The sequence below is a fragment of the Neofelis nebulosa genome, chromosome 10, assembly GCF_028018385.1.
Source record: "Neofelis nebulosa isolate mNeoNeb1 chromosome 10, mNeoNeb1.pri, whole genome shotgun sequence".
In the NCBI taxonomy this organism is placed as follows: Eukaryota; Metazoa; Chordata; class Mammalia; order Carnivora; family Felidae; genus Neofelis; species Neofelis nebulosa.
The window spans coordinates 49,461,806-49,475,066 of record NC_080791.1 but is presented as its reverse complement, the minus strand read 5'-3'; the positions used below and the strand labels follow the sequence as shown (position 1 = coordinate 49,475,066).

The following is a 13,261-nucleotide window of genomic DNA, read 5'->3' as shown; positions in this document are numbered from 1 at the left end:
TTAGTCTTATAATCTTAGGCATGTTACTTAAGCTCTCAGAGCTGCAGTTCCTCATGTGGTTTTTGCCACAACTAAAAGCTATAACTTATGTAAAGCAGTTAACATAGCACTTGACACACCATAAACTCAAAAAATGTTTAGCAATATTATTATAAAGTCCTATAATAAAAGTAACTTGGGGAGGCTCGAGCCTGGCTGGCTCAATCAATAGAGCATGTGACTCCTGATTCGGGGTCATGCATTCAAGCTCCCACGGAGATTACTCAAAACAACAACAACAACAACAACAACAACAACAACAACAACAACAGCAGCAAAAACAATCTTCTTATTGCACATACAAACATGCCATTTAGCTTCCTAGCCATGGTAACCTTAAAGGCAAAGAACATAAAAAAATTCTCAGACCAAACCATTTACAGCAGGTAATAGTCAAAACAGAAAGACACTACCACAGCAGCAACAATGATTCTGGACTGATATCACTGAATGTGGAATCTTGAGCTATACAGTTGCAGCACATGAGCTGGAAATTTTGTCACTTCAAAGGGACAGACTTACATCTTATACTAAAGATCATCTCATTTAGAAAAGCAGCCTGTCCAAGTTCTCATGAATGTTTTTTTTTTAAAACATTTATTTATTTTTGAGACAGAGAGAGACAGAGCATGAGCAGGGGAGGGTCAGAGAGACAGGGAGACACAGAATCTGAAACAGGCTCCAGGCTCTGAGCTGTTAGCACAGAGCCCGACACGGGGCTCGAACTCACAGACCGCGAGATCATGACCTGAGCTGAAGTCGGCCGCTTAACCGACTGAGCCACCCAGGTGCCCCAATCTCATGAATGTTTTAAAATCAGGATTACTTGAGGTTTTTTGGGTGCTTGGGCTAAATCTATTTTGAATTTAATCATAATTCATGTTTTGAAGCTTTTAGTAAAAGATGAAAGAAATAAATAGATCTTGATCTTTAGTACTGTTTCAGACAGAAGTATTTATTTCAATCTGTCTCAAAGGAAATTCAGCTCCCCACCCCACTCCCGGTTCCTCTAGGACATGAATTCCTTTTGAGGTTGCTATCCGAATTTTCCAGACCAGAAACATTCCTTCCAACGTTAGCTCTTAGAAAGGCAAGTTTTTGAGTCTTAGAAGGAAAAGCTTATTCAAGCTTCTTTTTGTCTGCCAAAACAATTAACATTTGCCATGGCTAATTCAAATGGCTCTCCCAGACAAAATCAGAAACTTGACCATGTAGTTGGGGGAAGAGGGAAGAGAAAAAAAAAAGAGAAGGTAAGAGGAAGTTGCCCAAATGCTAATACTGGCCCCAAAATGGCCCCAAGTGATCATAACCCCTAACCTTCTTAAGATAATCATGACTCCTTGTAAATTTAACACTATACTGAGATAATTTATTAAATGGATAACTAAATATGATTTTATGTCTCTCCCAATTTTGTTTTTTTTAAGTTTACTTTTATTTATTTTTTTTAGTGGGGGGGGGGTGGGGGTGGAGAGGGAACAAGTGGGAGAGGGGCAGAGAGAGAAGGAAGACGGAATCCCAAGCAGGCTCCATGCTATGGATACAGAACCCAATGCAGGACTCAAACTCACAAACCGTGACATCATGACCTGATCTGAAATCAAGAGTTGGGTGCTTAACCGACTGAGCCAGCCAGGTGCCCCCCAAATAAAGCTATTTTAAAAGTCAACTTTATAATAAAATAGTAAATGTTAAGAAATCTCACAACGCACACATGCATGCACATACACACACCACTCATTTTTACAGCCCTGTACCAGTAACTACTTCGTTATTTAAGATCCTTCCAGGGTTTCTTTGTGCAAGTTCAAATGTATTTTCTTATCCCTGCTTCTTTCACAAAATATGCACTCTTCTGCACATTCCTTCTTTCATATAATATATCCTTTGAGAATTTTCTATATTAGTACTTACAGAATACCCTAATTCTTGTTTGTGGTTTAATAGTTTCCCTTGTGTGAACATACTCATTTATTTAACCTGTTTCCCACTGACCCACACTTAGGGTTGTTTCCAATCATTTTCTATAAGCAACAATGATGCAATGCTTGTTCATTCTTTTTTTTTTTAATTTTTTTAATGTTTATTTATTTTTGAGAGAGAGAGAGAGATAGAGTATGAGTGGGCGAGGTGTAGAGCGAGAGGGAAACACAGAATCCAAAGCAGGCTCCAAGCTCCAAGCTGTCAGCACAGAGCCTGAAGCGAGGCTCGAACTCACGAGCTATGAGATCATGACCTGAGCCAAAGTCAGATGCCCAACTGACTGAGCCACCCAGGCGCCCCTCCTTGTTCATTCTTTTTAACTTGATTTCATCAGGTGATGTTTTGTTCCTGGACTGCCAGTGAGGCAACAGAGTTGTCAAAACTGGGTGTGCGTCTGGCCTCTTCTGCTAACTGGCTGTGACTCTCAGAAAGTTACTTGTATTTTCTGACTCTTAATTTCCTCACTTGTAAATGGGCAGAAGGTTGGTAATGGATTACAACACACTGGGAGAAAAAAAGAATTGAGGAGTCCAGGTTAAAAAAAAAAAAAAAAGGAGGAGGAGGAGGAGGAGGAAGAGGAAGAGTTGAAAGCTGATCTATCAAAAAAACACATGGTTCATAAATATAGAAGTAAATCATCCTTTAATAGACACCGTTTGACTTAGGCCATGATTATCAGTAGATATTAAAATCATTGGATAGAAGTTGTTGAGGAACAGGATATTCAAACAATCTCAAAGTATCACCCCACAATTTTGCTTATTACAAAGAGAAACAGGTACCTTTACAATGAAGAGATCAAGGCAATATCACTTCATCCACATGATCAAATCTCCCATCACCAGTGATGTTACAAACTGATACTATGTGTCACCTAATGTGATGCAAAGAAAAGGATGCAACATTGTCTATGTGGAATTCCTACTACAAGCATTTAACTGGAGTTTGTTACAGAAAAAACAATCAGACTAATCCAATTTATGGTCTACCAGGCAATAGACTTGAAATCTTCAAAATTTCAATGTCATAAAAGACAAAAAAGGCCAAGATACTACACTACATTAAAGGAAACTAAACAGAATTACTTTGTGTTAAAGGGCAGAGGGGGCGAGAGAGAGGAGAGAGAGAGACAAAGAGACAGAGAGAGAGGGAGAAAGGAACAGAGACTGATTATAGAAACATTAGAACTGTGGAAATCTGAAAAATATTGTTTCAATGTAATGATATTGTGGTAAATGGGAGAATTCCCTGTGTCTTAAGAGATACATGCTCCAGAGCTTAGAAATAAAGTGTTGTAACGTCTGCAACTCACTCTTAAATGATTTTTTTGGGAAAAGAAGTGTACATGCGCACACATTTTAACTAACTCCGAAGATCTAAGGAAACCTCCTCCCCATGTGCCTGAAGGTAAAAGGAACCATATCAAAGTAAATGCCACCAGCCAGTCCTACCTTCATGAAGCTTATACTTTTGATCAGAAGGCAAGGCAAAAACAGGAAGCAGCTGGAGATGCTTTTGGTTTTGGTTCCAGAAAATCTACCTAGGGCCTACATCTGCAAATTATTTTTAAGCTAGGTAACTTTTAAAACAAAACAAAACAAAACAAAACAAGTTACTTAACCTCACTAAGAATTGTTTCCTCATTTATATGGGAAAAAATTGAAGTAAAATCTACCACCTAACTTTGAGATTATATATTTTTTTTATTTTTATTTTTTAATGTTGATTCATTTTTGAGAGACAGTGCATGACCAGGGGAGGGTCAAAGAGAGAAGGAGACACAGAATCTGAAGCAGGCTCCAGGCTCTGAGCTGTCAGCACAGAGCCCGATGCGGGGCTCAAACCCACGGATCGTGAGATCATGACCTGAGCTGAAGTCAGACACTTAACCAACTGAGCCACCCAGGCAACTCCTAAATTTGAGATTATAAAACAGCATACAAAATACACCTTTGTAAAGCATCTTTCATTGAACACTCTCATTAAAAGATATTAGTCTCGGGGCACCTGGGTGGCTCAGTCAGTTAAGCATCCAACTCTTGATCACAGCTCAGGTCATGATCTCACTGTGTGTGAGATTGAGCCCTGCATCTGGCTCTGCACTGACCATGTGGACCCTGCTTGGGATTCTCTCCCTCCCTCTCTCAATGCCCTTCCCTTGCTCATGCCCTCTTCTCAAAATAAATAAATAAGTAAACAAACAAACTCTCAAACTCTCAAAATAAATAAACTTTATACACACACACACACACACACACACACACACACACACATATACATATATACATAAAAGGAAGGCTCCTGATGTTTCCACCTTGTTTCCTTCTCAGAAAACCCAGCACAGAATCTCCCATTTAGCTTATGCTCACAAATATTGGCCAAAGAGGTAACAATAAGACATTACAGGACAGAATGCCTTAAAAAAGTCCTTTGGGGGGCGCCTGGGTGGCGCAGTCGGTTAAGCGTCCGACTTCAGCCAGGTCACGATCTCGCGGTCCGTGAGTTCGAGCCCCGCGTCAGGCTCTGGGCTGATGGCTCGGAGCCTGGAGCCTGTTTCCGATTCTGCGTCTCCCTCTCTCTCTGCCCCTCCCCTGTTCATGCTCTGTCTCTCTCTGTCCCAAAAATAAATAAAAAACGTTGAAAATTAAAAAAAAAAAAAAAAAAAGTCCTTTGGAATACAAATGGCATTGGAATTAAATGAAAGAATAATATGAGCTGCCCCAGTGAGAGACAGCAGCCCCTTAACAACAGCACATATTTATGTACATATAAATTTGCCAAAGTCTTTTTAGACACATTATCTCATTTTGACCTCAAAATAACCCCCAATTAATAGAAGAAAAAACTGAGACTTGAAGAGATAAATTTCCACATAGCACAGAGCTCAAATCTGTGTGCTCCACCCAGCCACATAAGAATGGAAATAATTCATAGCTTGCGAACCTTGCAATCTTTTCCCCAGGGTCTCTGCTGGAACAGAGTGAGTCACTCACTGATGGCCACTCCTAAATTCATACCTTTTCTCCAAAAAAAATGCCAAAAATCTGCCCTGGGATTGCTCCTACTGATCTTCAGAAAGATGAACGGTGGGGCCTTTCAACTACCTGATTCAGCTGTTTTAAAAGTGGAGCTTAAATTCCCCTTTCTAGTGTGGTTGTGTGACTGCAATAGAGAGGAAGTGAGCAGTAGAGGTTATTTTCATCTCAAGGTGATGCTGTCTACATTTTAGTGAAATTAACCATAACTCAAAAATTTTCTGAAAAATTTTCTGGGGAAAACTCTTGGCTGTTTTATTGTTTCAGTTCAGTTTTTAAACATCACACTATGTTGTAGGCAGAGATAATGTATTTTATTTCTTTCTTCCAGAGATTTTCACATTTACATACTCACCTGTATTATCACAGCCATTACAAAAGCAGCAGGAGCTCCGTGATTCCATTTTTGCCCACTTTCTGTCCACCCATCACAATTTCCTTCCCTTTAATAAGAGTTTACCCCAAGTGGCTATTGGACTTGGCAAGGGTAAGTAGAAATGGCACTGTCACAGACTGTTGGTAAAAATTGAAACCGGAGAGCAATTAACGGGGAACTGTTTATGCCCTCTGACCAAGCATGTCCACCCCCAGAAATGTACCCGACAGAAATAATCCCACAAGTTGATCACAAAAGGATGCATACTCAAATGCGCACTGCAGTGGTATCCCACAGCCTTTAAGACAGGTAAGTTAGAACAACATGCAAATGTGTGGGACAAATACTCAAAATATATTAAGAGGCAGCAAATAGAATTATATATATTATAATAGTATCATTAGTATATGTGTGTGGGGGGGGGAATGACAGAGGGATACATATCAAAATCTCAAAGTGAGGTGGAATCAAATCTATGTGAGGTGTAATTAAAGGGAATCTCCTGTATCCAGTTCATTATCTATTTCTGTAATAAATTTTGATTAATCTTATGTCTAGACTCAAAAAAAATGTAGGATATATATTTAACATGCCACTTGCCATCGTTTCCTCTTCGTTGGGAGCAGCTAGTGCTCCAGCTACCTCTAGTAATATCAAAGATAGCGTGCCAGCTCCAGAAGTTTGCATTCTTTTTTTTTTTTTATGTTTTATTTATTTTTGAGAGAGAGAGAGAAAGAACGGTTGCAAGTGGGGGAGGGGTAACAGAAAGGGGACAGAGGATCCACAGTGGGCTCTGTGCTGACAGCATGAGCCCAATGTGGGGCTCAAACCCACGAACTGTGAGATCATGACCTGAGCTGAAGTCAGATACTCAACTGATGGAGTCACCCAGGCACCCCTAGAAGTTTGCATTCTTACAGAATGACAGGATTGTGTTTAGAAAGGACAGTTAAAAATCCCTTACAATATCCCCAATAATTGGTATCACAGCCCATACATAGGCTGATTAAATACTTGCAGTAACCAAGAAAATCACTGTCTTCTGAAGCAACCCTTGATGTCTTCTAGCTTTGGTGTGACATTCCTAATGATGACATTCAGGAACAGCAACTGATCTAGACACCAATATCCATGATATGTCAGGCTAAGCAGATGGAAGAATTATTGCATCCAAGAAAACTAACATTGTTACTGATTATCTAATATGCAGCTCCCATTCAAATTTCCTCAATTGCCCCCAAAATGTCCTTTATAGCTTTTTTTTTTTTTTTAAAGTCCAGGATCCAATCAAGAGTTACATGTTGCATTTGGTTGTCATAGCTCTTCAGTCTCCTTTAATCTAGGTCAGTCCCCTATGTATTTTGTTTTATTTTGTTTTGTTTCTCTTTCACGACATTGACATTTTCAAAGATTGCAGGCCAGCTGTTTTGCAGTATGTCCTACAATCTGGATGTGCCTGATTATTTCCTCATGATTAGATTTAGGTTAAACATTTTTGGCAAGAATTCTGCATCAGTGATATTGTGTACTTCTCACTGCATCAGGTTGTCCAGTTTTACTGTTATCTTTTTTCTTTGTGTTGTCATTGTGGTTATTAAGCGAGTATCAGCCAATAAATAAAATATTTAAACCAAGAAATAAATATAACGTTAAAAACAGTTACTATGAGCACCAGGTATACAAGGCATAGTGCCAGACATTTAAAAAAATATATTATCTTATTTAAACCTCACAACAATCTTGCAAAAAACCTGAGTTCCAGAGACGTTAAATAACTTGTCTAAAGACACACATATAGTGACAGAAAAATATGTGCATGCACACGTGAACTCTCTCTCTCTCTCTCTCACACACACACACACACACACACACACACACACACACACACACACTTTAACATATGATCCTGGCATCATGGTCTCTGCAAGGACCCTCCAGAGACAACTTAAGACCACTACCTTAGACACATCTTGCGGAGACCAATCTAGTTTTCAATGGTTGGATTCCTATGGAGAAGGAATTGAAAACAAATTATCTATGGTCTATATAAAATTCTTCCATACTTGGAAGTGTTCTTATTTGGAGATGAGCCACATTTCCATCATAGCCAAGAAAATAAGGCAATGGTTCCATAAACTATTATAACATTCTGGTGTTTTGTTCATCTTTTTTTTTTTTTACTCTTCTGCAACAAAGTGAGAAAAATAAAGACAATGTAGAGAATTTTTCATAAAGCCCAATATATTTTTAATTTTAAAAGTATGGTCTCCCTCAACTTTTGGTATTAAATGTCCTTTATTTTATGAGATAAAAGTGAAGAGGTCATTTTTTAAAAAATATATCTTTACTATAGAAAAATAACCATTGTCAATAGCTCAGCCAATTTTATCTTATTTTTTGTAATTCTGCTTGTTATAAAATTCAAAAGTTTGAGACCCACTAATTTAGGGAACACTATACAATTTTAAAATTATTTTTGAGAAACTAACTTGAATAAAGGAAGTTCAGCCCAAAAAGAAACCAGATCTGAAATATTTCTGAATTTCCCTAAAAGTCATCTACAAAATATCTCAAAGGCTGCAGGTCTCAGGAACACATTTTAAAGGATTTGTTAAAAGCATTTCACATTTGCCACTTGGCATTACTAAATGTCCTCTTCCAATGCATTGACACTTCCTGCTTTTGAATGGACCCTCAGTGACTTAAGTTAATTTACTCAGTCAACAAACTTTCAGAGTTTGTTTGTGCAAGATAATCTGTGCAAGATACTCTATTTGGAGCCCTTTCTTGTTTCATGTCTCAGGTCAAAGGTCTCCTGCCCCTCTCACCAATAAGAAAGAATGAAAGCCTTCCTTGGGGCTGTGCTCTCCTATGGTGGCCTACATAACTCTCTTTATGTGACTATGTTTGTCTCTCTCACCAAGTGAATTCTGCCAAAGCAAACACTATCTCATTCAATACTGTATTCTTAGCATGGTACATATACAGCTAGGGGGAATCAGCATAAATTAATAGAATAAATATATTTTACAGATGAGGAAACCAAAGTTCAGAAATAGAATATAACATGTCCAACATCATACAGCTAATAAATAAGCAGCACCTGATCTTAGAAAGCTTCACAGAGCTGTCTTCAAGTCCACTATGCCACATCCTACACTTGGACAGGCTGAAGAAGAGAAAGATCTTGATGTCTGTCTGGAGCTTCAGAGTCAACCTGCCCAAAAGTCCCTCCTTGAACAAACAAACAAAAATCTGGACTCTGTCGAGTGTTCTTTTTTTCTAAAAATGGCATTCCCAGTTGCTCAAGGAAAAATTCTCTTGACTCCTCTCTATCCTCACATCTACTCAATCAACAATCTTATCAGTTATCATCTTCAAGTTGAGCATCTCTCCAATCTCTTTCCTTCTCTCCAAGCCATCTGCCACCACCCTAGACCCAAGCCACCATCATCCTTCATGCAGACTACAAGAATGACTTGCTACTTGTCATCCACACATTCACTTTGGCCAGTCCTTTCCTCCAATCTCTTCTTCACATAACAGCTAAGGTGATGTTTTCCATATCATTCTACATATATAATTCATCTAGCTAACTAAAGCCCTTTATTAGGTTCCTATTACTGTTAGAATAAAGACCAAAATTCACATAAGGCTCAGAAAACTCTCTACACTCTGCCCACCTCTCCAGCCTGCTCTGGTCTCGCTCCCCTTTGCTCTGCTTCCATATACTGACTGACGTCCTTTCAAACCCTCATATTCACTGCTCTTTCTTTTGTACTTTGAACATGCAGTTTCCCTTGTCAGAAGCCTTCTTTGTGTCCCTGTAAGCACCTCTCATTGACAACCTAAGTTACTTTCACTCACTCTTCAAGTTTCCTGAAGTGTTGTCTCCTATAGGAATCCTTCTCTGATTCCCCTAGACAGGGTGAAAGCACCAGTGAGGCACTCCTATTCGACCTTATAGCACATCTCCTTTTTGTCAGTAACATTCATTACACTGTGATTACTTGTCCAATGATTATCTCCCTGGTAGAATAGAAACGCCATGAGGGCAGGGGAAACCTCTCTTCCCACTGATATATCCTCAGTCCTGAAGACACAGTAGTTGCTCAATTAATATTTGCTGTCAGAATGATGAACTGGGACCAAATGGTAGCAGGCTATGATGATATGAGGCTAAGTAAGCCAAGGGGCAAGGATCGTTATCTATTTGCAAATATGTAAACAGAGGCAGAAAGAAATGCATAGTTATTCAAGGTCACAGAGATAGTGATGGCGCTAAATCTAACCCATCAGTCAGCTCATTTGTCCCTTTAAAACACTACAAAGCATCAGTAGGAGGGGGAGGATCTTAAAATAAGAACATTAGTACTGAGGGGAGCCTAGGAAGCTCAGTTGGTTGAGCGTCTGACTTTGGCTCAGGTGATCTCGTGGTTTGTGAGTTCAAGCCCCAAGTCGGGCTCTGTGCCAACAGCTCAGAGCCTGGAAGCTGCTTCAGATTCTGTGATTCCCTCTCTCTGTGCCTCTCCTGCTCATGTTATCTCTCTTTCAAAGAATAAACATTAAAAAAAATTTTTTTAAGAAAATGAGTAATGAGAAGGTGGTGAGAGACATGTCTAGAAGACCTTCTGAATCTGCCTGTCACACTGGTTGCCCCCATACTACCAACAGTCAGACTCAATGCCTAGAAAAGCACTAATGTTAAACACACATAACCACCACCACTCCCTTCTCCTTAAGGGGCGATATAAAATAACAAATGTTTTCATCCAAAAGAAGACACCACAGGAGGGAACACTGTTGCCACTCCAACTGTCTTTAAAAAAAAAAAAAAAAAAAAAGGGGCAGTTTGGCCACCTGGATTGCTCCTCAGCAGTCAACAGAGAAGATGGCCTTCCCACCACTTACTGGAGCAGGAATCAGGAAAAAAAAAAAAAAAAAGTATTAAATGACGCAGAAGCCATTTGAAGTCTTCTTATCCTTGGGAATTAAGAGAACATTTCATGTAAAGCAATTTTTTTTAAGTTTTTATTTATTTAAGTAATCTCTACACCCAATGTGGGGCTCAAACCATGACCCCAAGGTAAAGAGTCTCTTGCTCTTCCGACTGAGCCAGCCAGGTGCCCCTCAGGTAAAGCATTTAAAAACCTTGCTAACACACTGGCAGTTCTTAATACAGGTGCCAAGGGAAAGAACAGTGACATGCGCTCAGTGGCAACATGCACTGTCCACAAGCTGCTGAGGCCAAATTATGTCTGTCACAGAAGCCACAAAGGCCACAAGGTCAGGCTCATTGCTGCTCATCTTGCTTGGCACCCACTGAAAGAAAGAGAAAAGTCCAAGAGGACTCTGTGGAATAAATACTCACCAAGTCTACATCTACCATTGAGTTTCTGAGTGAGGTAAAGAAGGGGTGAGGAAGGGGGTGCCTGGGTGGCGTAGTCGGTTAAGCGTCCGACTTCAGCCAGGTCACGATCTCGCGGTCCGTGAGTTCGAGCCCCGCGTCAGGCTCTGGGCTGACGGCTGGGAGCCTGGAGCCTGTTTCAGATTCTGTGTCTCCCTCTCTCTCTGCCCCTCCCCCGTTCATGCTCTGTCTCTCTCTGTCCCAAAAATAAATTAAAAAAAAAAAAAAACGTTGAAAAAAAAGAAGGGGTGAGGAGGGTATTCAGAGATTGGAAAAAGGCTTAGACGTGATATATTGGTAATAAGAGGAAAATTTTGACATGGAGAGGAAAAATGGGAATTGTAAATGGAGAAACAGGGAAAGAAACTGAAAGAATTTCAAGAGACAGAGGGGTGGGGCAAGGAAGTTACAGGCAAAAAGGGGAGGCTGGCCAGGAGAATACACAGTAAGCACCAGAGAAACGTAGAGAGAGGCAAAGCCAGGCAGTCTTTTCCCAAATCCCAAAGCTGCTAATTGCATCCCAATAAATCACTCTACTACAAAGCCCATATAATAGACTGTCCTTTGCATTCAGTAACAAGCAGCATTTAACGAAGCATCACCCAGCTGCAACTTTGGAGACCTAAGGTCTGAATCAAAAATGAACAAAATTTGTTCAGCAGCAGAAGACAACCAGTAATGACTTTCACAATGCCTGACCTGGCTAAAAAAAGGTTTGGCAGTTTGGAGTAAGCATAAAATGCTCTGGCATTTCTCCTTCTTTTGACATTCCAGGAGGGGGTGTGGTTGACCCCAAGTCCATTCATTTCCAAGGTTGTAGATCTCTCAGCTAAGACTGGCCCCATCTGTTCTGGAGTCAGCCAGCTGTTTATCTCCAAGTAACATTTATTGCACTAATCATCCTAACAACTCTTACAAGAAAAAAGCCAAAATCATACAAGCCAGAATGCTTACTGTCCTATTAAGTGCGTCAGTTGGCTTAAAAACAAAACCCAAAAAACAAAAAAACACTACTATGCTCCTGAGTTTCCCTAGCCAGGATCACTCTTCCTTTCAGAAGGTATCTTGTGAGTACCTTTCAGTAATGGTAAATGAAGGTTAGCAGTGCTTCTAACTTTCCCTTTCCCCAATGCGTTAAAACGAACCAGGGTTTCCCTAATGATCCCTTCTCCAAACCATTAGTTGTGACTGGTGACTGTGCCACACGAAAAGGCAGCTCATTATGGTACCATTGTCAGTGGCAAGGAGCCTACTGCAACATAATTTAAAACACTCACACGAGCACAAATCTGTCGGCTCCACTTCCAAACAATCCTGCAGTAGGGAGAAGAAAAACACTTAACAAAAATGCTGCTTCCAGCAGCCTAAGAGAAGCTTCCTCAGACACGTGAAATGTTTCTGACTGGCAGGGAGTGCACCATTAAAGGACACTGTCACCTCAAATCATCAGAAAAGGCGAGACAAACGACATAGGCACACACACATAAAATAGAGCCCCACAAAACTTAACCTACTCAGGAGAAGCACGCTCATCTTAAAAATAAATAGTGTGTGCTTGCTCGAGCGACATAGAAATGTTCTAAAGTAGTGCAACCACAGTAAATCACTGTCTCCATTTCTCCCCACGCATCACCCCTTCCCACTCAAAACCTCAGCACTCGGGGCCGTCTGTGACAGGACTGCAGTCCGCCACCTCTGCCTTCTTCTGATTTTCCAAGAGCACTTCCCAACATCCTCCCCAGCCCAGCCCCCTCTTCCACCCTCAAAAAGGTTGAGGGGAGTTGCGACTAGGGAATTGGCAGGAATCGGTCCTCCGGCGGGGGAAGGTTGCTAGAGTTGTTCTTTGCAGTGACCCAAATTGCAGAGCTTTTCGCTTAGCAGCACTTGCGAGCACCTCTCCAGCCCTCCCGCCCCCATCTTCCCAAAAGAAAGCCTTGAGAATTAAGCGGGAGGAATAACTTGGTAGAACCATTTGAATAAATCACTTCAACTCACCTGGTTTGGGATATTTCTCCCCACCCCAGGCATAAACAAAAATGATGTGCGAATGAGTCACGCAGGCAAGGGAACGTGTTGCGATGTCCTAAGTCCAAGGGCTGGAGTGAGTCCCTGCCCTGGTGCTGCTGCTACTCTTAGCTCAGCTGGAGCAAGCGGCAATCGCAAGCCCAGCAGCAGCAGGGGGGTGGATAGACCGTAGCACAATGAATGCAGTGGGGTTTTTGCAATGACATCATCCCTCTGTCCAAAAGGCCCCAATAGCCATGCTCAGGAGCGGTGCATTCTGGGAATCGTAGTCTTCTAAAGGCCTGGCAGGACACCGAGGCTATCGCGGGAACTACAATGCCCAAAATGCGCCAAGGTCGGACGTGCCCGGAGTGGGCGAAAGGAGCGAAGGGGACTCGGCCGCCATGTTAGGAGTGC

General features: G+C 41.0%; 1 protein-coding gene across 1 annotated transcript in view; it reads right to left on the bottom strand.

Moving 5' to 3' along the window:
* RAB30 (RAB30, member RAS oncogene family) overlaps nucleotides 1–13,049 on the bottom strand; it is an 84,579-nt gene extending 71,530 nt beyond the window's left edge. Inside the window, exon 1 of the mRNA XM_058687629.1 lies at nucleotides 12,836–13,049. The gene's annotated coding sequence lies outside the window, so the exon portion shown is untranslated. The remainder of the gene's footprint in view (nucleotides 1–12,835) is intronic.
* Between the last annotated feature and the right edge of the window lie 212 nt (nucleotides 13,050–13,261).